The 23,465-nt window shown below is 41.0% G+C and overlaps 11 non-coding genes across 11 annotated transcripts; 2 read left to right on the forward strand and 9 right to left on the reverse strand.

Annotated features, from left to right (window-relative positions):
* The first annotated feature begins 3,916 nt into the window (after positions 1-3,916).
* Positions 3,917-4,080, forward strand: LOC135044947 (U1 spliceosomal RNA). Its single transcript, XR_010237483.1, has one exon. It is a non-coding gene; the product is annotated as a U1 spliceosomal RNA (small nuclear RNA).
* A 151-nt stretch (positions 4,081-4,231) lies between these two features.
* On the forward strand, positions 4,232-4,395 carry LOC135045152 (U1 spliceosomal RNA). The gene has a single exon (XR_010237681.1). It is a non-coding gene; the product is annotated as a U1 spliceosomal RNA (small nuclear RNA).
* Positions 4,396-18,566: 14,171 nt separating this feature from the next.
* On the reverse strand, positions 18,567-18,729 carry LOC135044533 (U1 spliceosomal RNA). The gene has a single exon (XR_010237112.1). It is a non-coding gene; the product is annotated as a U1 spliceosomal RNA (small nuclear RNA).
* A 152-nt stretch (positions 18,730-18,881) lies between these two features.
* LOC135045086 (U1 spliceosomal RNA) lies at positions 18,882-19,045 on the reverse strand. The gene has a single exon (XR_010237619.1). It is a non-coding gene; the product is annotated as a U1 spliceosomal RNA (small nuclear RNA).
* Positions 19,046-19,719: 674 nt separating this feature from the next.
* On the reverse strand, positions 19,720-19,882 carry LOC135045163 (U1 spliceosomal RNA). Its single transcript, XR_010237692.1, has one exon. It is a non-coding gene; the product is annotated as a U1 spliceosomal RNA (small nuclear RNA).
* Positions 19,883-20,034: 152 nt separating this feature from the next.
* LOC135045014 (U1 spliceosomal RNA) lies at positions 20,035-20,198 on the reverse strand. The gene has a single exon (XR_010237549.1). It is a non-coding gene; the product is annotated as a U1 spliceosomal RNA (small nuclear RNA).
* A 674-nt stretch (positions 20,199-20,872) lies between these two features.
* On the reverse strand, positions 20,873-21,035 carry LOC135044424 (U1 spliceosomal RNA). The gene has a single exon (XR_010237024.1). It is a non-coding gene; the product is annotated as a U1 spliceosomal RNA (small nuclear RNA).
* A 152-nt stretch (positions 21,036-21,187) lies between these two features.
* On the reverse strand, positions 21,188-21,351 carry LOC135045035 (U1 spliceosomal RNA). Its single transcript, XR_010237569.1, has one exon. It is a non-coding gene; the product is annotated as a U1 spliceosomal RNA (small nuclear RNA).
* A 674-nt stretch (positions 21,352-22,025) lies between these two features.
* Positions 22,026-22,188, reverse strand: LOC135045246 (U1 spliceosomal RNA). The gene has a single exon (XR_010237773.1). It is a non-coding gene; the product is annotated as a U1 spliceosomal RNA (small nuclear RNA).
* Positions 22,189-22,337: 149 nt separating this feature from the next.
* LOC135044398 (U1 spliceosomal RNA) lies at positions 22,338-22,502 on the reverse strand. Its single transcript, XR_010237002.1, has one exon. It is a non-coding gene; the product is annotated as a U1 spliceosomal RNA (small nuclear RNA).
* A 670-nt stretch (positions 22,503-23,172) lies between these two features.
* LOC135045121 (U1 spliceosomal RNA) lies at positions 23,173-23,335 on the reverse strand. Its single transcript, XR_010237654.1, has one exon. It is a non-coding gene; the product is annotated as a U1 spliceosomal RNA (small nuclear RNA).
* Between the last annotated feature and the right edge of the window lie 130 nt (positions 23,336-23,465).

A 23,465-nucleotide genomic window follows, 5' to 3' on the forward strand; every position in this document is an offset into this window, starting at 1 on the left:
TTCGCGATGAAAAATATGAAGAAAAAAGGTATTGAAGGTAATCCCATTATATTGGATCAGGATGACCAATTAATGGTTGATATATTAGAATCCTTGGCAGATGAATCAACGAATGAGTCGAATAAGGAGGACTATACTAAAATATTTGATGGTAATGGGACAAACAGATTTAAAAATAAGTCTGAGTTTTACCCGCTGACTTATAGAGGGCCCTATATTGAGAGCTTCTATAAGTCAACATTAGAACAATTTAGGGAGATGTGCCAAAAATCAGAGAAACAATCGTTAAAGGATAATTTGAGTACTAAGGAACGATCAGCACTTAAAATCTTGAGGGGGGATCCCTCCTTGACTATTAAACAAGCTGATAAAGGCGGTGGGATTGTGGTAATGGATACAGTGATGTACTTGGCGGAGGCCAATAGACAATTAAACAACGTCCACCTGTATTCAAGACTGACCCACAATCCCACCGCACAGTTTCAAAAGGAATTAAAAATCTTGCTAAATAGGGCAGTGGATTTAGGTGCTATATCCAGAGAAACTCAATGTTTTTTGTTTTCTGATAATCCGGTAATTCCCACGTATTATTGTCTTCCAAAAGTACATAAAACTTTAATTAACCCCCCGGGAAGACCCATTATTGCGGGGGTAGATTCATTGACCAGCAATTTATCTTTTTTTATAGACAGTTTTTTACAGGGTTATGTTGTCAAATTAAAATCACACATTAAGGACACTACACATTTTTTAAATTTAATTAAAAATATTAAATGGCAGTCAACTTATTGTTTTATCACATGTGATGTAGAATCATTATATTCTAACATTGAGCACCAGTTGGGGATTGAGGCAGTGGCATTTTATCTGTTAAGAGACCCTAATATAGGGGAAGAATTGCGGTGGTTGATTTTGGAGAGTATTAGATTTATACTCGAACATAATTATTTTATTTTTGATAAACGATATTATTTACAGACTAGGGGGACGGCCATGGGAACCAGGTTCGCTCCGAGTTTCGCCAACCTGTTTATGGGGCGGTTCGAGGAACAACATGTGTGGACCAGTGATCTCGGGGCGAGCCTGGTTCTTTATGGCCGTTTCATTGATGATTTATTTTTCATTTGGGAGGGGAGCACTGAATCAGCAGAAGAATTTGTTGCCAGTTTGAATTGCAATAATTATGGTTTGAAGTTTACGGGGTACTGCCACCCCACACAGGTCACTTTTTTGGATATAGCACTTAAGATCGAAAATGACATCATTATAACAAATACTTTTGTTAAGGAGGTAGATCAAAACCGATATTTACATTACAAAAGTAGTCATTTACAACGATGGAAGGATAATATACCGAAGGGCCAGTTCCTTCGGATAAAAAGGAATTGTTCCACCAAAGAAGGAGCAAGAGAACAAATGGAATCTCTCTATGGGGCGTTTCTTACGCAGGGGTATCCAATATCTGTTCTTGACCAGGCTTGGAAGGAGGTGGAAAATATGGAAAGAGACCATTTATTGGATACCACCAGCAAAAATACTAGAAAGAAAAATAACAAAATGACGGATAGGACAACAATGTTTGTTACTAAGTATAATACTAGTGCATACAAGATCAAGAGGATAATTAAGAAGAACTTTTCTATTCTCAAGTTGGATGAGATGTTGAACTCCAATGTAGTCCTTAGTGAACAGGTAATATTTCGGAAGTCAGATAGTCTGAAGTCCGCACTAGCTCCAAGTTTTTTTAGGAGACCTGGGGAAAAATCCATGGCTCCAGATGCCCAAGGGGGACAAATAGATACATGGATACCCAAACCGCCATTAGGGTTCCATAAGTGTGGTAGACTAAACTGTACAACATGCAAACACACAAAAAAGAAAACCACACAATTTGTCTCATCTGTATCGGGAGAGAAATTCAATATAAAAAGTTTTCTGAATTGTAGATCCATGTATGTTATCTACGTCTTACAGTGTGGTTGTGGAGCACAGTACGTGGGGCGCACCACTCGGGCACTTCACGTTAGGTTCATGGAGCATAAAAGACAGATAGATAAAAAAGTAGGAAACACCTACCTATACCGCCATATTTTGGAATGCAATGGAGGGAAAAGTGATAATCTACAAATCATGGCAATTGAACAAGTGGCGGTAACCAGTAGAGGAGGTGATAGGTATAAAAGGTTATGTAAGAAAGAGGCTTTCTGGATCTTTAGCCTAAAAACCTTGATCCCGCAGGGTCTGAATGATACGGTTGAGTTAAATAAAATCTAAGTTCAAATGTTTAATATTTATAATATAAATATTTGATTTTTATAAATATCATTCTTGACATATAATATATGGGGGGGTGGGATAGGATATGGTTCCTTATGATGCTGGATTAAGGAGATGGAGATAACAGGATTATGTATAACAATACGAAGGGGTGTAATTATGTATTTGAACCACAAGATGGCGTGTGGGGATCTAAATTATAAATTATAAAGTACAAATTATAATCAAAATTAGTCCCCTTTTATTTCCGAGTAATGATACTGTTGAGCAGTATATTTAATATATTTATCACCTGTGCTAATAAAATAGGATGTGTTGACTAGTATTAATATTGTTCTTAAATACGGTCATATTTGTACTGATGTTGTCAAATAAGACATGGATTACTTGTAATCATGATAAATTAATTATGATTAAACTAAGTGACGTAATCTTGTTGAGCAAATTGCATTAGAGTTCAGTATAATTGAATATGAAGTTGTAGATAATTATGTTTTAAAACGAGGCTTGATTCTGATATTGTTAATAAGAACGATGGATGCAACTTCCGGGTGTGATAATGAGGCTTGGATCGTGTGTTTTAACCAGCTAAAATGGCCGCTGGAGTCTATTTAAAGTTTGTAATGAGACTGAGGCTTGGAACGCACGTTTGAGTGCGCATGCGCGAATGGCCGCGGGAATTTCAAATAAGTGGGGCTATATAAAGTGTTCATTGGGATGATGGTCATTCGAACTGAGGAAGCCGCTGAACGCACTGGGAAGGCGGAGAAACGCGTTTTCGAAGGACCTACTGGCAGTGACTATCACCTCCTGCTTGTTTTACACGATCACCGGCTTCTGGCTACGACAAAACAGCCAGTCCACCTGCAATTGCGGTTAGCCACCAGCAGAGGGAGCCGGAGCACTGTGGACGGATTCCCGTGGATATTGTCTCCAGATATTCTGCAGTAAATGGACAAGCACCAGCAGAGGGAGTCTTTCCAATTGGGACGGTCCTAAACAGACTGTTCTAAAGAGGTGAATGAAAAACTTATCGCCCATGGTAACTATCCATTCAAAGTGATATATGTGTGCACACATCTTTTCCGGGACATTAATTAATTAAGGACATACTCATGCAAGCAGTGTCCGTAAATGCCGAGCTCATTGGTCTATCATTAATCTATGTGGACATTTTGAAGTCAGCTTATTAAAATCCAAGCCTCAGAGAATAAACGTAATTAAGTATATACATTTGTGTATGTGGAGCATTTACATTAAAGGCATCCACTATACACAATATGCATTTTTATGTATGTCAATTTTGCTGCAGCAATATATGTTAATAAAATATGATTTATATGTTTTAAAATTTAATAGTAATTAGCCATTTTTTAATTATTTATTGATTATCTCCGATAAATGGTGGGGACAGCGCTACTGATTTCCTACAGAGGGTCACACCTGTGTGGGTAGTTTTTGTGTTTTTTTGTTCAATATAGGGATTGCAATTATCCCTGTATCAGGAGCAGCAGTCTCCGCCATTGTCTAAAATCTCCTTGATCCAGCGGGTACTGGCGCCGGAGAGTGTATACTTCTGTCCACACAAGGTTGGTGTGTGGGCGGTTGTGTACACATCCAGTATCATCTATCCCAAATCATACTTATTTTGCATAGGAGATACTATTGTCATGAAGATTGTTCTCCCAGGGTGAGGTTCATTCATTGCATTCTGGGTATGCTGACCCCTGTGATTTCCCCAAATGTGGGAAACTCGACTGCATTATTTGTGGTAGTGGTGGACAGTGTTTGTGCTTTCCTCTGGTCAGCTCTGGTAAAAGTCAGATTTCTTTGTCTCAGATCTTCCTCTAGCCTTGTTCTTCTTTTGAGAGTTCCCTTGTGCTGCCTCAGTTGGATCTCCTTCACTTGAAAGGTAGTGCCCGAGCAGCGACCCTCCCCAGCTCTAGCCCAACTCCTACTAACCTGCCAGGTGAGATACTATGATCATGAAGGTGCTTCTCCCAGGGCAAGGCTCACCCATTGCACTCTGGGTGTGCTGCCCCTTGCGATTTCCCCAAATGTGGGAAACTTGACTGCATAATTTGTGTTTCCCCTGGACGGCTCTCGTATAATTCAGATCTCTTTGTCTCAGGTCTCTCTCCAGCCTAGTATGCTGTCTGTTTCCACTTCTCTTTTCTTGAGCCCATCCCTTCTATAACCTTGTGCACTATCCTGACTTCTCCTCCCGTCTGCTTACTTTGTGCCTTCCAATGCACAATGCAAACTACAGGTAGTGCTGCAGGGCCCACACCCTTTTACTTGCCTTACAGAGCAGCTCTGGAGCTGTTACAGTACCCAGCTGCTGCAAGAAATCAGCTTGAATGCTTTAGGGGCTGGGGCATGGCCAACATGAGCCCCACACCGAAGGAGGGTGGGGGTGTTTATTGCGAACTAGGGGTCATCCAAGCGTCGCAAAAGGCCGCCATGCCCTGCATATCCCTTTTCTCTTTTCAGAAGCAGACGAGGGATGAAGCCAACTTTGACCCACTGCTTGGATGACATCACTTGCTGCCTTTCCAATGAAGCAAGTTTAATTTAGTAATAGGTGAAAAACCATCCCTACAAAGGTGTTAATCAGATACTTGGCTTTGTGGACACTTTTCAGAGAACAAATTTGTTAGCATAAAAATAAAGCCAGAAAATGAAGAGCTGTTTAATCACTCAATTGGATTTTTCTGCAAGCTTATTTCTTTTTCTCTGCAACCCACTGCTAAGTTGTGCTTCCTAGCTGTTCTTTTATAAAATCACTTAATCAAATCTAACTCTGATTACATCAGAGAAGGCCAGGTACCCTACACCATAAGAGGGGGTTTGAAATTTTGACTTGTCTACTTAAAGATCACCAAAATCTGATAACAAGGTAAATTACGTCCCTGGGTAGGATTGAACCACCAACCTTTTGGTTAATAACCGAACACGCTAACTGATTGCGCCACAGAGACACATTGCAAAAGCATATACTGACAAAGGCTAATAAGCATTCATCTAGAACGTTTCCTAGAAAAACTTTAAAAAGTCAATAATCTGGAGAGTTTTTGTAAGATGTTTCTTCCATCAACCAATGAAGAAACACATTGGTACTTTCCCATGATGAGTGAGTGCTTCAGGATCTCTTGCACTTACATGTGCAGCAGAGTACTGCAATGGAAGCATGCTGTGCCCATAACCCAGAGGTAGGCAGATTGAAACTATCCTCTGCTATATGCATTTTTTTTTGTTAATTAAAGTAATCCAAAACTGGGATTGATATTTTTGCTCTTTTATTTTTACTTAAAGTACAATAACTTTTATTATTTTAATTTGTTTTAATAGTATATTGACAGTATTGTTTTCTTTCAAAAATCCACTTAATTTTCTTTACCCTATTATTCAAATGGTAATTGACAAAAACAAACTACATTGTCACCAGAAGAGCAATACAAAATGTACAAGTGATATATTAAAATCATCTTTCCAGCTTGAATTTCAATGATGCATTGGGGCAACGATTTTGTGAGAAACCTCTTCACCCTTAAATAAAGATTTTCTTAATTCCTTACCTGTGTGCTAATTAGATATCACCTTGTTTTCACATTAAACAGACTTCCACATGAGAAAGCAGCAAGGATGCAGTGGCGTTAATGTTTCCTGGTGTCAACCTGTATTATTTCAGTAGATATTGAAATGAGGATGCATCTTGCTGCCTTTCCAATGAAGCATGTTTAATTTAGTAATAGGTGAAAAACCATCCCTACAAAGGTGTTAATCAGATACTTGGCTTTGTGGACTCTTTTCAGAGAACAAATTTGTTAGCATAAAAATAAAGCCAGAAAATGAAGAGCTGTTTAATCACTCAATTGGATTTTTCTGCCAGCATATTTCTTTTTCTCTGCAACCCACTGCTAAATTGTGCTTCCTAGCTGTTTTTTTTATAAAATCACTTAATCAAATCTAACTGATTACATCAGAGTAGGCCAGGTACCCTACACCATAAGAGAGGGTTTGAAATTTTGACTTGTCTACTTAAATATCACCAAAATCTGATCACAAGGTCAATTACGTCCCTGGGTGGGATTGAACCACCAACTTTTTGGTTAATAGCCGTACACACTAACTGATTGCGCTACAGCGACACTTTGTGAAAGTACATACTGACAAAGGCTAATAAGCATTCATCTAGAACGTTTCCTAGAAAAACTTTAAATAGTCAATAATCTGGAGAGTTTTTGTAAGATGTTTCTTCCATCAACCAATGAAGAAACACATTGGTACTTTCCCATGATGAGTGAGTGCTTCAGGATCTCTTGCACTTACATGTGCAGCAGAGTACTGTAATGGAAGCATGCTGGGTCCATAACCCAGACGTAGGCAGATTGAAATTATCCTCTGCTATATGCATTTTTTTTTGTTAATTAAAGTAATCCAAAACTGGGATTGATATTTTTGCTCTTTTTATTTTACTTAAAGTACAATAACTTTTACCTTTTTAATTTGTTTTAATAGTATATAGACAGTATTGTTTTCTTTCAAAAATCCACTTAATTTTCTTTACCCGATTATTAAAATGGTAATTGACAAAAACAAACTACATTGTCACCAGAAGAGCAATACAAAATGTACAAGTGATATATTAAAATCATCTTTCCAGCTTGAATTTCAATGATGCATTGGGGCAACGATTTTGTGAGAAACATCTTACCCTTAAATAAAGATTTTCTTAATTCCTTACCTGTGTGCTAATTAGATATCACCTTGTTTTCACATTAAACAGACTTCCACATGAGAAAGCAGCAAGGATGCAGTGGCGTTAATGTTTCCTGGTGTCAACCTGTATTATTTCAGTAGATATTGAAATGAGGATGCATCTTGCTGCCTTTCCAATGAAGCAAGTTTAATTTAGTAATAGGTGAAAAACCATCCCTACAAAGATGTTAATCCGATACTTGGCTTTGTGGACACTTTTCAGAGAATAAATTAGTTAGCATAAAAATAAAGCCAGAAAATGAAGAGCTGTTTAATCACTCAATTGGATTTTTCTGCCAACATATTTCATTTTCTCTGCAAACCACTGCTAAATTGTGCTTCCTAGCTGTTTTTTGATAAAATCACTTAATCAAATCTAACTCTGATTACATCAGAGTAGGCCAGGTACCCTACACCATAAGAGGGGGTTTGAAATTTTGACTTGTCTACTTAAAGATCACCAAAATCTGATGACAAGGTCAATAACATCCCTGGGTGGGATTGAACCACCAACCCTTTGGTTAATAACCAAACACACTAACCGATTGCACCACAGAGACACTTTGCAAAAGTACATACTGACAAAGGCTAATAAGCATTCATCTAGAACGTTTCCTAGAAAACTTTAAAAAGTCAATAATCTGGAGAGTTTTTGTAAGATGTTTCTTCCATCAACCAATGAAGAAACACATTGGTACTTTCCCATGATGAGTGAGTGCTTCAGAATCTCTTGCACTTACATGTGCAGCAGAGTACTGCAATGGAAGCATGCTGGGCCCCTTAACCCAGAGGTAGGCAGATTGAAACTATCCTCTGCTATATGCATTTTTTTTTTGTTAATTAAAGTAATCCAAAACTGGGATTGATATTTTTGCTCTTTTATTTTTACTTAAAGTACAATAACTTTTACCATTTTAATTTGTTTTAATAGTATATTGACAGTATTGTTTTCTTTCAAAAATCCACTTAATTTTCTTTACCCTATTATTAAAATGGTAATTGACAAAAACAAACTACATTGTCACCAGAAGAGCAATACAAAATGTACAAGTGATATATTAAAATCATCTTTCCAGCTTGAATTTCAATGATGCATTGGGGCAACGATTTTGTGAGAAACATCTTCACCCTTAAATAAAGATTTTCTTAATTCCTTACCTGTGTGCTAATTAGATATCACCTTGTTTTCACATTAAACAGACTTCCACATGAGAAAGCAGCAAGGATGCAGTGGCGTTAATGTTTCCTGGTGTCAACCTGTATTATTTCAGTAGATATTGAAATGAGGATGCATCTTGCTGCCTTTCCAATAAAGCAAGTTTAATTTAGCAATAGGTGAAAAACCATCCCTACAAAGATGTTAATCAGATACTTGGCTTTGTGGACACTTTTCAGAGAACAAATTTGTTAGCATAAAAATAAAGCCAGAAAATGAAGAGCTGTTTAATCACTCAATTGGATTTTTTTGCCAGCATATTTCTTTTTCTCTGCAAACCGCTGCTAAATTGTGCTTCCTAGCTGTTTTTATAAAATCACTGAATCAAATCTAACTCTGATTACATCAGAGAAGGCCAGGTACCCTACACCATAACAGGGGTTTTTGAAATTTTGACTTGTCTACTTAAAGATCACCAAAATCTGATAACAAGGTCAATTACATCCCTGGGTGGGATTGAACCACCAACCTTTTGGTTAATAGCCGTACACACTAACTGATTGCGCCACAGCGACACTTTGCAAAAGTACATACTGACAAAGGCTAATAAGCATTCATCTAGAACGTTTCCTAGAAAAACTTTAAATAGTCAATAATCTGGAGAGTTTTTGTAAGATGTTTCTTCCATCAACCAATGAAGAAACACATTGGTACTTTCCCATGATGAGTGAGTACTTCAGGATCTCTTGCAATTACATGTGCAGCAGAGTACTGTAATGGAAGCATGCTGGGTCCATAGCCCAGAGGTAGGCAGATTGAAACTATCCTCTGCTATATGCGTTTTTTTTTGTTAATTAAAGTAATCCAAAACTGGGATTGATATTTTTGCTCTTTTATTTTTACTTAAAGTACAATAACTTTTACCATTTTCATTTGTTTTAATAGTATATTGACAGTATTGTTTTCTTTCAAAAATCCACTTAATTTTCTTTACCCGATTATTAAAATGGTAATTGACAAAAACAAACTACATTGTCACCAGAAGAGCAATACAAAATGTACAAGTGATATATTAAAATCATCTTTCCAGCTTGAATTTCAATGATGCATTGGGGCAACGATTTTGTGAGAAACATCTTCACCCTTAAATAAAGATTTTCTTAATTCCTTACCTGTGTGCTAATTAGATATCACCTTGTTTTCACATTAAACAGACTTCCACATGAGAAAGCAGCAAGGATGCAGTGGCGTTAATGTTTCCTGGTGTCAACCTGTATTATTTCAGTAGATATTCAAATGAGGATGCATCTTGCTGCCTTTCCAATGAAGCAAGTTAAATTTAGTAATAGGTGAAAAACCATCCCTACAAATGTGTTAATCAGAAACTTGGCTTTGTGGACACTTTTCAGAGAACAAATTTGTTAGCATAAAAATAAAGCCAGAAAATGAAGAGCTGTTTAATCACTCAATTGGATTTTTTTGCCAGCATATTTCTTTTTCTCAGCAACCCACTGCTAAATTGTGCTTCCTAGCTGTTTTTATAAAATCACTGAATCAAATCTAACTCTGATTACATCAGAGAAGGCCAGGTACCCTACACCATAAGAGGGGGTTTGAAATTTTGACTTGTCTACATAAAGATCACCAAAATCTGATAACAAGGTCAATTACATCCCTGGGTGGGATTGAACCACCAACCTTTTGGTTAATAGCCTTACACAGTAACTGATTGCGCCACAGCAACACTTTGCAAAAGTCCATACTGACAAAGGCTAATAAGCATTCATCTAGAACGATTCCTAGAAACATTTTAAAAAGTCAATAATGTGGAGAGTTTTTGTAAGATGTTTCTTCCATCAACCAATGAAGAAACACATTGGTACTTTCCCATGATGAGTGAGTGCTTCAGGATCTCTTGCACTTACATGTGCAGCAGAGTACTGTAATGGAAGCATGCTGGGTCCATAACCCAGAGGTAGGCAGATTGAAACTATCCTCTGCTATATGCATTTTTTTTTGTTAATTAAAGTAATCCAAAACTGGGATTGATATTTTTGCTCTTTTATTTTTACTTAAAGTACAATAACTTTTACCATTTTAATTTGTTTTAATAGTATATTGACAGTATTGTTTTCTTTCAAAAATCCAATTAATTTTCTTTACCCGATTATTAAAATGGTAATTGACAAAAACAAACTACATTGTCACCAGAAGAGCAATACAAAATGTACAAATGATATATTAAAATCATCTTTCCAGCTTGAATTTAAATGATGCATTGGGGCAACGATTTTGTGAGAAACATCTTCACCCTTAAATAAAGATTTTCTTAATTCCTTACCTGTGTGCTAATTAGATATCACCTTGTTTTCACATTAAACAGACTTCCACATGAGAAAGCAGCAAGGATGCAGTGGCGTTAATGTTTCCTGGTGTCAACCTGTATTATTTCAGTAGATATTGAAATGAGGATGCATCTTGTTGCCTTTCCAATGAAGCAAGTTTAATTTAGTAATAGGTGAAAAACCATCCCTACAAAGATGTTAATCAGATACTTGGCTTTGTGGACACTTTTCAGAGAACAAATTTGTTAGCATAAAAATAAAGCCAGAAAATGAAGAGCTATTTAATCACTCAATTGGATTTTTTTGCCAGCATATTTCTTTTTCTCTGCAACCCACTGCTAAATTGTGCTTCCTAGCTGTTTTTATAAAATCACTGAATCAAATCTAACTCTGATTACATCAGAGAAGGCCAGGTACCCTACACCATAACAGGGGTTTTCGAAATTTTGACTTGTCTACATAAAGATCACCAAAATCTGATAACGAGGTCAATTACGTCCCTGGGTGGGATTGAACCACCAACCTTTTGGTTAATAGCCTTACACAGTAACTGATTGCACCACAGCAACACTTTGCAAAAGTCCATACTGACAAAGGCTAATAAGCATTCATCTAGAACGATTCCTAGAAACATTTTAAAAAGTCAATAATGTGGAGAGTTTTTGTAAGATGTTTCTTCCATCAACCAATGAAGAAACACATTGGTACTTTCCCATGATGAGTGAGTGCTTCAGGATCTCTTGCACTTACATGTGCAGCAGAGTACTGTAATGGAAGCATGCTGGGTCCATAACCCAGAGGTAGGCAGATTGAAACTATCCTCTGCTATATGCATTTTTTTTTGTTAATTAAAGTAATCCAAAACTGGGATTGATATTTTTGCTCTTTTATTTTTACTTAAAGTACAATAACTTTTACCATTTTAATTTGTTTTAATAGTATATTGACAATATTGTTTTCTTTCAAAAATCCACTTAATTTTCTTTACCCGATTATTAAAATGGTAATTGACAAAAACAAACTACATTATCACCAGAAGAGCAATATAAAATGTTCAAGTAATATATTAAAATCATCTTTCCAGCTTGGATTTCAATGATGCATTGGGGCAACGATTTTGTGAGAAACATCTTCACCCTTAAATAAAGATTTTCTTAATTCCTTACCTGTGTGCTAATTAGATATCACCTTGTTTTCACATTAAACAGACTTCCACATGAGAAAACAGCAAAGATGCAGTGGCGTTAATGTTTCATGGTGTCAACCTGTATTATTTCCGTAGATATTGAAATGAGGATGCATCTTGCTGCCTTTCCAATGAAGCAAGTTTAATTTAGTAATAGGTGAAAAACCATCCCTACAAAGATGTTAATCAGATACTTGGCTTTGTGGACACTTTTCAGAGAACAAATTTGTTATCATAAAAATAAAGCCAGAAAATGAAGAGCTGTTTAATCACTCAATTGGATTTTTCTGCCAGCATTTTTCTTTTTCTCTGCAACTCACTGCTAAATTGTGCTTCCTAGCTGTTTTTTTTAAAAAATCACTTAATCAAATCTAACTCTGATTACATCAGAGAAGGCCAGGTACCCTACACCATAAGAGGGGGTTTGCAATTTTGACTTGTCTACTTAAATATCACCAAAATCTGATCACAAGGTCAATCACGTCCCTGGGTGGGATTGAACCACCAACCTTTTGATTAATAGCTGAACACACTAACCGATTGCGCCACAGAGACACTTTGAAAAAAGTAAATACTGACAAAGACTAATAAGCATTCATCTAGAACGTTTCCTAGAAAAACTTTAAAAAGTCAATAATCTGGAGAGTTTTTGTAAGATGTTTCTTCCAGCAACCAATGAAGAAACACATTGGTACTTTCGCATGATGAGTGAGTGCTTCAGGATCTCTTGCACTTACATGTGCAGCAGAGTACTGTAATGGAAGCATGCTGGGTCCATAACCCAGAGGTAGGCAGATTGAAACTATCCTTTGCTATATGCATATTTTTTTGTTCATTAAAGTAATCCAAAACTGGGATTGATATTTTAGCTTTTATTTTTACTTAAAGTACAATAACTTTTACCATTTTAATTTGTTTTAATAGTATATTGACAGTATTGTTTTCTTTCAAAAATCCACTTAATTTTCTTTACCCTATTATTAAAATGGTAATTGACAAAAACAAACTACATTGTCACCAGAAGAGCAATACAAAATGTACAAGTGATATATTAAAATCATCTTTCCAGCTTGAATTTCAATGATGCATTGGGGCAATGATTTTGTGAGAAACATCTTCACCCTTAAATAAAGATTTTCTTAATTCCTTACCTGTGTGCTAATTAGATATCACCTTGTTTTCACATTAAACAGACTTCCACATGAGAAAGCAGCAAGGATGCAGTGGCGTTAATGTTTCCTGGTGTCAACCTGTATTATTTCAGTAGATATTGAAATGAGGATGCATCTTGCTGCCTTTCCAATGAAGCAAGTTTAATTTAGTAATAGGTGAAAAACCATCCCTACAAAGATGTTAATCAGATATTTGGCTTTGTGGACACTTTTCAGAGAACAAATTTGTTAGCATAAAAGTAAAGCCAGAAAATGAAGAGCTGTTTAATCACTCAATTGGATTTTTTTGCCAGCATATTTCTTTTTCTCTGCAAACCACTGCTAAATTGTGCTTCCTAGCTGTTTTTATAAAATCACTGAATCAAATCTAACTCTGATTACATCAGAGAAGGCCAGGTACCCTACACCATAAGAGGGGTTTTTGAAATTTTGACTTGTCTACTTAAAGATCACCAAAATCTGATAACAAGGTCAATTACATCCCTGGGTGGGATTGAACCACCAACCTTTTGGTTAATAGCCTTACACACTAACTGATTGCGCCACAGCGACACTTTGCAAAAGTACATACTGACAAAGGCTGATAAGCATTCATCTAGAACGTTTCCAAGAAAAACTTTAAATAGTCAATAATCTGGAGAGTTTTTGTAAGATGTTTCTTCCATCAACCAATGAAGAAACACATTGGTACTTTCCCATGATGAGTGAGTGCTTCAGGATCTCTTGCAATTACATGTGCAGCAGAGTACTGTAATGGAAGCATGCTGGGTCCATAGCCCAGAGGTAGGCAGATTGAAACTATCCTCTGCTATATGCATTTTTTTTTGTTAATTAAAGTAATCCAAAACTGGGATTGATATTTTTGCTCTTTTATTTTTACTTAAAGTACAATAACTTTTACCATTTTAATTTGTTTTAATAGTATATTGACAGTATTGTTTTCTTTCAAAAATCCACTTAATTTTCTTTACCCGATTATTAAAATGGTAATTGACAAAAATAAACTGATGAGGATACTACTGCAGTCTTTGTTTCGTCTGTACCCGCTGAAAGAGCAGCAAAAGTTGGAGATCTTGATGGGACAGTTGAAAGGGCTTGCACTTAGAGAGGTTACTTCCTGGCCTACTGAAGAGAAGAAGACTGTGGACCAGATCCTCAACAGGCTTGCTACCACATTTGACACAAGGACAGTGTCAGAACTTAAAATGCACTTCTTTGCTCGAAAGCAACAACCAGGAGAGTCACTACGGGGCTATGCCCTCAGCTTTCAGGAAGCACTCAGAGATGTTCAGCAAGCAGACCCTGAGGAAGTGCATGACAAAGAGAAAATGTTATTGGACCAGTTCACTGAAGTTGCAAGGGGCGAATTTGTAAAAACTCAGCTGCGACTATTGAGATTGCAGAAGCCTGGAAGCACATTCCTGGATTTTAAAGAGGCTGCGATTAAAGTTCTAGGCTCCAGTCTTACTTCAGGGGCTGTTCCACAAGAGTCTATTCCAGAGATGCCACGGTATCAAGAGAATTCTGATGCCCAGGAGTCAAGTTTTAAAGGAGCTACTTACCCACCTACAGTAAAAGGAGTGACAGTGCCATGTTCAAAGACATGCATATTTGACTCTTCTAGTGAGTTACGAAGTCTGCTGGCTGAACTGACACGTGGTGTGACAGAGATGCGCAGAGACCTGCAGATTCTGAAGAGACAGCAGGCACTGCTCCATGAAGAAATGGAATGGTGCCAGGAGAGGAGACCACTGAACAGTTCCCAATGGGACCTACATAGAAACAGGGAGACACTTTTTTCCAACCACTTTGCCTCCCAAAGGCGACCCATTTTTCAAAGCTGTGAAGGAAGCGGACAAATTAAGAGAGAATTTGAGCAGCCAGATCATTTAAACTCCAAATTCATGTGGTTAACCCGTTATGTTAGCCAATGCCCGGTGGTTCAAGTTTGCATCAATGGAGTCTCAATGCCCGCTCTCTTAGACACTGGATCACAAGTGACCACAATACAAGCAACACAGTTTGAGCAGCATTGGACTGAGGAACAGATGTTTCCGTCAACTTCCACATTGATAAACCCGATTGCAAGCAATGGGCACTGCATCCCTTGCAAAGGATACTGGGAAGCTGAAATTCAAATCGGACGAACAGTGCTACCACAGCAAGGCTTCATCATCACCACTGCCCAAGATGATGGATTGCCTCCAGTGATAGTGGGCATGAATGTGTTGCGGAACTGCTGTGAGGAGCTCGTAGCAGCACTCCAAGGAGAGTTTCAAACTGACAAGCTCCAGGAGAAACAAGGCCTTCAACCTGGGATAGCCAAACAAAAGGGAAGAATGATAACAGAATTATCTGTAAGAGAGGAACATGAAAAAAATAAGGCCAGCCAAATAATGATAGAAATGCCCATCTCCAGTGTCCAGATTATCCGAAAGAATGCTTCAATGTTAGGCATGAATAATATAGCATCCAGTTCTAGAAACTGTGAGCAACCTATTCAATGAACCAGTTTTGACCACCTGCAAGATAAAAGTCAGATGATAAGACACCTCAAAGCCTTACTGAAGATTGGGAAATACCTGACCAAGCGACAAAGGCAAGAATCCTCGCCAGAACTCCTGAAGTTGTTGAGACAGCGAGAAAGGCTGTTTGAAGAGAAAGGACAGTTGGTTCGATGTAGTGTGGATCCTAATACTCATTATAGGATCAGTCAACTTGTAATTCCAAGACAAAGTGCTTGTTATGTGCTTGAAGAATATCACGACAAGTCAGGTCACCCTGGGTGCAAAAGGATGGAAACAAGCATCTGGAAAAAGTTCTTTTGGGTTGAAATGAGGGAAGACATCAAGAGATGGTGCCGAAACTGTCCAACCTGTTCTGTAAGAAGAACCTTGCTGCCTCTTTCTCTCCAGAATCCATTGTCCCAAACCAGCTGTGATACTGAATCCCAAGATGGAATGGAAGAGGCTCATAAAATGTATTTACAGCAGACTAAGGTGGTTTGTCACCGACAAGGAGGCAAGAAGACTAGGGCTTGCAAAACAGAAAACCACCATAGTCAGCTGCAGTTTTGTACAGCATGTCCCAAAGACAGTTTAGAAAGAGTTCAATACTCATCCATGGCAGGGGGGTTGAGGTTTCCTAGACAAACTTTTCAAGACCATATACTGTCCAGATTTCAACCGATTGCTCCAGGAGCATGTGTTAATGTACTATAGCACAAAAGGAATTATACCTATCAGATACTGATGTTAAAAATGTTGATAAATGTTAATGTTTCAGACATAATCTGTGTTCACTAATGAATGTGACTGGATATAGTGAGAAGTTTATATAGGGATAAAACCAAAATGCGTGAGGACACGCATGTTTTGGGGGGGGGCACGTGTGATATCCCATAACAACAAGGACATTTTTGACAACAGTGTAGTTGCCTGTGCCATTTTAAATAAAGTTTATTTAAAAGAAAATTGAACAGCAGTTTGAGAAGTCAGTTGGAGCCATGGTGAGGAAAGAGCTGGCGACGCCATTACGCAGAGATGAGCAGCTGAGAGAGGGGAGACAAATAAGCTGAAAATTGCATGAGAGAGTAAGCAGTAGTGCAAAATACAGCAGTGGAAGTGCAGCAATTAACAAGTAAGAACGCCATGACACTCTCAGCCAAGAGAGTGCACAGCAAGTGTCAGAGACAGGAGAGTATAAAGCCTTTATACCAATGCTGACTGGCCTACATCTGAGGGGAAACTGCCTCAGAAACATCTATTGACTGGGTGAGATAAATCCATATTTATACTGAAACCTACTCCACTGCAAAGGACATTATCCTATATTTACTATACCTATGCAGCGATTTACATGGGAAGCAGCTCCAGTTTGTTTTAAACAATCATCTTTACTACACAGAGCTACAATATTTTGTTCACAGCTAAAGGAGACAATAGCTGCATATAACTATGTAACAACATAACCGGGCCCCAACGTGCACATAGAGACTCCCTGCAGTGACACCAATGTTATCTGGGACTTAAATATTGTCTGCATAAGTTGATTTCTATTACTAAGCAACATAGTATTAATCTCAGATTTAGTTATATTACCATTTGTGTAATGACTTAAAGTGTATATGGTGTCTGTGTTTAAGTTGCTTGAATCAAATCTTTCCCTTCCCTTCTGTAATCAGTTCCTTTTCTGAGTTATGTGGTAAACCATTTATTCTTTCATACAAAGCCCTGCCTGCCTTTCTTTGTGTCTGGGGAAACCTTGCCTCTCTGCCAGGAATAGAGAAGAGCTGCTGCTGAAGGAGGAATAGTCCATCAAGGTATCCCTGACCTGTTCCACATAGTTTACACACTTGTTATACCGGGGTGTTACATTGTGTGTGACTGACCTTAGGAAGAAACCGGAGCCTCCGCTGCAGTGACCCAGCAACCAGGGCACGGGAGTATACAGTGCCGCTGGGAGTGATGAAGCTGCAGTAAAGATGTCTATTAGACCTAGCCTGCTGCAGCCCTTGTAGATTCTCATAAAAAAAGTTCTTCTTTTCTTGTCAAAATTAATAGCTAAGAATAGGCTGCTTGAGGCAGGCCCCTGTTAAGTGGCCTGCTACTGAAGGCAACAACTACAAACTGAGCTCCCTGTTCATGGAAGCGGGGTTATAGAGGAGAATGCGCTGAGCATCTTGGGAACAGTCAAAAGCTTTGAGCCGGTTGGTGCCTCAGATCAAGATCCTACTCTACACCCCAATGTGAATCCTTGTGGAGTCCAGTGTACCCCACAGAAGAAATTAATGTGTCACACCCATTGGCAGCAACCTTAGAATAGCTGCTGATGGGCACAATTGAGAAAGGAAGGGGGGGGGGACATTTGAATCCAGCACATAGATGCAATTCAAATATGTAATTTGAACCTTCCTATTTTAAAATATAATGGATGAACCTCACCCTGTGAGAACAATCTTCATGATATAGAGATCTCATATGCAAAATAAGCATGAGTTGGGATAGGGCTGGGGAGGGTGGCTGCTCGGGCAGCCCCTCCCCCGTCAAGTTAAGGAGATTCAACTGAGGAAGCACAAGGGAACTCTCGTCTGGGGACAACAACTGCAGGGAGACCACATCTTTTCAGATGAACATGGGAGGGCGGAAGGCTGCCTAATACTGAAGCACCATCAAATATCAAACCATATGCAATAACTAGTACAAGCATTCCTGGGGGAAGGTCTGCAGGAGACGAATTTGCATACGGTGATGTCATCCAAGCAGTGGGCCAAAGTTGGCTGGAACCCTCATCTGCATATGAAAAGAGAAAAGGGTTATGCAGGGCATGGCGGCATTTTGCGGCGCTTGGATGACCCCTAGTTCGCATTAAACACCTCCACCCTCCTTCGGTGTGGGGCTCATGTTGACTATGCCCCAGCCCCTGAAGCATTCAAGCTGATTTCTTGCAGCAGCTGGGCACTGTAACAGCTCCAGAGCTGCTCTGTAAGGCAAATAAAAGGGTGTGGGCCCTGCAGCACTACCTGTAGTTCGCATTGTGCGTTGGAAGGCACAAAGTAAGCAGACGGGAGAAGTCAGGATAGTGCGCAAGGGCATAGAAGGGAGCAGCTCAAGAAAAGAGAAGTGGAAACAGACAGCAAACTAGGCTGGAGAGAGACCTGAGACAAAGAGATCTGAATTATACGAGAGCCGACCAGGGGAAACACAAATTATGCAGTCAAGTTTCCCACATTTGGGGAAATCGCAGGGGCAGCACAGCCAGAGTGCAATGGGTGAGCCTTGCCCTGGGAGAAGCACCTTCAAGATCATAGTATCTCACCTGGCAGGTAAATAGGAGTTGGGCTAGAGCTGGGGAGGGTCGCTGCTCGGGCACCCCCCTGTCAAGTGAAGGAGATCCAACTGAGGCAGCACAATGGAACTCTCGAAAGAAGAACAAGGCTAGAGGAAGATCTGAGACAAAGAAATCTGACTTTTACCAGAGCTGACCAGCGGAAAACACAAACACAGTCCCCCACTACCACAAATAATGCAGGCGAGTTTCCCACATTTGGGGAAATCACAGGGGTCAGCATACCCAGAATGCAATGAATGAACCTCACCCTGGGTGAACAATCTTCATGACCATGGTGTCTCCTATGCAAAATAAGTATGATTTGGGATAGGGCTGGGGAGGGCCGCTGCTCAGGCACATCTCTGTCAAGTAAAGGAAATTCAACTGAGGCAGCACAAGGGAACTCTCATCTGGGGACAACAACTGCAGGGAGAACACATATTTTCAGATGAACATGGGAGGGCAGAAGGCTGCCTAATACTGAAGCACCCCCAAACAACAAACCAAATGCAACAACTAGTGCAAGCATTCCTGGGGGAAGGCCTGCAGCAGATGGATTTGCATATGGTGATGTTATCCAAGCAGTGGGTCAAAGTTGGCTTCAACCCTCATCTGCATATGAAAAGAGAAAAGGGGCGTGCAGGGCATGGCGGCCTTTTGCGCTGCTTGGATGACCCCTAGATCGCATTAAACACCCCCACCCTCCTTTGGTGTGGGGCTCATGTTGGCCATGCCCCATCCCATGAAGCATTCAAGCTGATTTCTTGCAGTAGCTGGGCACTGTAACAGCTCCAGAGCTGCTCTGTAAGGCAAGTAAAAGGGTGTGGGCCCTGCAGCACTACCTGTAGTTTGCATTGTGCATTGGAAGGCACAAAGTAAGCAGACGGGAGGAGAAGTCAGGATAGTGCACAAGGGTATAGAAGGGAGGGGCTCAAGAAAAGAGAAGTGGAAACAGACAGCAAACTAGGCTGGAGAGAGACCTGAGACAAAGAGATCTGAATTATACGAGAGCCGACCAGGGGAAACACAAATTATGCAGTCAAGTTTCCCACATTTGGGGAAATTGCAGGGGCAGCACACCCAGAGTGCAATGGGTGAGCCTTGCCCTGGGAGAAGCACCTTCATGATCATAGTATCTCACCTGGCAGGTAAGTAGGAGTTGGGCTAGAGCTGGGGAGGGTCGCTGCTCGGGCACCCCCCTGTCAAGTGAAGGAGATCCAACTGAGGCAGCACAAAGGAACTCTCGAAAGAAGAACAAGGCTAGAGGAAGATCTGAGACAAAGAAATCTGACTTTTACCAGAGCTGACCAGAGGAAAGCACAAACACAGTCCACCACTACCACAAATAATGCAGTCGAGTTTCCCACATTTGGGGAAATCACAGGGGTCAGCATACCCAGAGTGCAATGAATGAACCGCACCCTGGGAGAACAATCTTCATAACAATGGTATCTCCTATGCAAAATAAGTATGATTTGGGATATGGCTGGGGAGGGCCGCTGCTCAGGCACATCTCTGTCAAGTAAAGGAGATTCAACTGAGGCAGCACAAGGGAACTCTCATCTGGGGACAACAACTGCAGGGAGAACACATATTTTCAGATGAACATGGGAGGGCAGAAGGCTGCCTAATACTGAAGCACCCCCAAACAACAAACCAAATGCAACAACTAGTGCAAGCATTCCTGGGGGAAGGCCTGCAGCAGATAGATTTGCATATGGTGATGTCATCCAAGCAGTGGGTCAAAGTTGGCTTCAACCCTCGTCTGCATATGAAAAGAGAAAAGGGGCGTGCAGGGCATGGTGGCCTTTTGCGGCACTTGGCTGACCCCTAGTTTGCATTAAACACCTCCACCCTCCTTCGGTGTGGGGCTCATGTTGGCTATGCCCCAGCCCCTGAAGCATTCAAGCTGATTTCTTGCAGCAGCTGGGCACTGTAACAGCTCCAGAGCTGCTCTGTAAGGCAAGTAAAAGGGTGTGGGCCCTGCAGCACTACCTGTAGTTCGCATTGTGCGTTGGAAGGCACAAAGTAAGCAGAAAGGAGGAGAAGTCAGGATAGTGCGCAAGGGCATAGAAGGGAGCGGCTCAAGAAAAGAGAAGTGGAAACAGACAGCAAACTAGGCTGGAGAGAGACCTGAGACAAAGATATCTGAATTATACGAGACCTGACCAGGGGAAACACAAATTATGCAGTCAAGTTTCCCACATTTGGGGAAATCGCAGGAGCAGCACACCCAGAGTGCAATGGGTGAGCCTTGCCCTTGGAGAAGCACCTTCATGATCATAGTATCTCACCTGGCAGGTAAGTAGGAGTTGGGCTAGAGCTGGGGAGGGTCGCTGCTCGTGCACCCCCCTGTCAAGTGAAGGAGATCCAACTGAGGCAGCACAAAGGAACTCTCGAAAGAAGAACAAGGCTAGAGGAAGATCTGAGACAAAGAAATCTGACTTTTACCAGAGCTGACCAGAGGAAAGCACAAACACATTCCACCACTACCACAAATAATGCAGTCGAGTTTCCCACATTTGGGGAAATCACAGGGGTCAGCATACCCAGAGTGCAATGAATGAACCGCACCCTGGGAGAACAATCTTCATAACAATGGTATCTCCTATGCAAAATAAGTATGATTTGGGATATGGCTGGGGAGGGCCGCTGCTCAGGCACATCTCTGTCAAGTAAAGGAGATTCAACTGAGGCAGCACAAGGGAACTCTCATCTGGGGACAACAACTGCAGGGAGAACACATATTTTCAGATGAACATGGGAGGGCAGAAGGCTGCCTAATACTGAAGCACCCCCAAACAACAAACCAAATGCAACAACTAGTGCAAGCATTCCTGGGGGAAGGCCTGCAGCAGATAGATTTGCATATGGTGATGTCATCCAAGCAGTGGGTCAAAGTTGGCTTCAACCCTCGTCTGCATATGAAAAGAGAAAAGGGGCGTGCAGGGCATGGTGGCCTTTTGCAGCACTTGGCTGACCCCTAGTTTGCATTAAACACCTCCACCCTCCTTCGGTGTGGGGCTCATGTTGGCTATGCCCCAGCCCCTGAAGCATTCAAGCTGATTTCTTGCAGCAGCTGGGCACTGTAACAGCTCCAGAGCTGCTCTGTAAGGCAAGTAAAAGGGTGTGGGCCCTGCAGCACTACCTGTAGTTCGCATTGTGCGTTGGAAGGCACAAAGTAAGCAGAAAGGAGGAGAAGTCAGGATAGTGCGCAAGGGCATAGAAGGGAGCGGCTCAAGAAAAGAGAAGTGGAAACAGACAGCAAACTAGGCTGGAGAGAGACCTGAGACAAAGAGATCTGAATTATACGAGACCTGACCAGGGGAAACACAAATTATGCAGTCAAGTTTCCCACATTTGGGGAAATCGCAGGGGCAGCACACCCAGAGTGCAATGGGTGAGCCTTGCCCTGGGAAAAGCACCTTCATGATCATAGTATCTCACCTGGCAGGTAAGTAGGAGTTGGGCTAGAGCTGGGGAGGGTCGCTGCTCGGGCACCCCCCTGTCAAGTGAAGGAGATCCAACTGAGGCAGCACAAGGAAACTCTCGAAAGAAGAACAAGGCTAGAGGAAGATCTGAAACAAAGAAATCTGACTTTTACCAGAGATCAGAGGAAAACACAAACACAGTCCCCCACTACCAACAAATAAAGCAGTCACGTTTCCCACATTTGGGGAAATCACAGGGGTCAGCATACCCAGAATGCAATGAATGAACCTCACCCTGGGAGAGTAATCTTCATGACCATGGTATCTCCTATGCAAAATAAGTATGATTTGGGATAGGGCTGGGGAGGGCCGCTGCTCATGCACATCTCTGTCAAGTAAAGGAGATTCAACTGAGGCAGCACAAGGGAACTCTCATCTGGGGACAACAACTGCAGGGAGAACACATATTTTCAGATGAACATGGGAGGGCAGAAGGCTGCCTAATACTGAAGCACCCCCAAACAACAAACCAAATGCAACAACTAGTGCAAGCATTCCTGGGGGAAGTTCTGCAGAAGACGGATTTGCATACGGTGATGTCATCCAAGCAGTGGGTCAAAGTTGGCTTCAACCCTCATCTGCATATGAAAAGAGAAAAGGGGCGTGCAGGGCATGGCGGCCTTTTGCGGTGCTTGGATGACCCCTAGTTCGCATTAAACACCCCACCCTCCTTTGGTGTGGGGCTCATGTTGGCCATGCCCCATCCCCTGAAGCATTCAAGCTGATTTATTGCAGCAGCTGGGCACTGTAACAGCTCCAGAGCAGCTCTGAACGGCAAGTAAAAGGGTGTGGGCCCTGCAGCACTACCTGTAGTTTGCATTGTGCATTGGAAGGCACAAAGTAAGCAGACGGGAGAAGTCAGGATAGTGCGCAAGGGCATAGAAGGGAGCGGCTCAAGAAAAGAGAAGTTGAAACAGACAGCAAACTAGGCTGGAGAGAGACCTGAGACAAAGAGATCTGAATTATACGAGAGCCGACCAGGGGAAACACAAATTATGCAGTCAAGTTTCCCACATTTGGGGAAATCGCAGGAGCAGCACACCCAGAGTGCAATGGGTGAGCCTTGCCCTGGGAGAAGCACCTACATGATCATAGTATCTCACCTGCCAGGTAAGTAGAAGTTGGGCTAGAGCTGGGGAGGGTCGCTGCTCGGGTACCCCCCTGTCAAGTGAAGGAGATCCAACTGAGGCAGCACAAGGGAACTCTCGAAAGAAGAACAAGGCTAAAGGAAGATCTGAGACAAAGAAA

This window comes from Pseudophryne corroboree, unplaced genomic scaffold, assembly GCF_028390025.1.
Source record: "Pseudophryne corroboree isolate aPseCor3 unplaced genomic scaffold, aPseCor3.hap2 scaffold_90, whole genome shotgun sequence".
NCBI lineage: Eukaryota > Metazoa > Chordata > Amphibia > Anura > Myobatrachidae > Pseudophryne > Pseudophryne corroboree.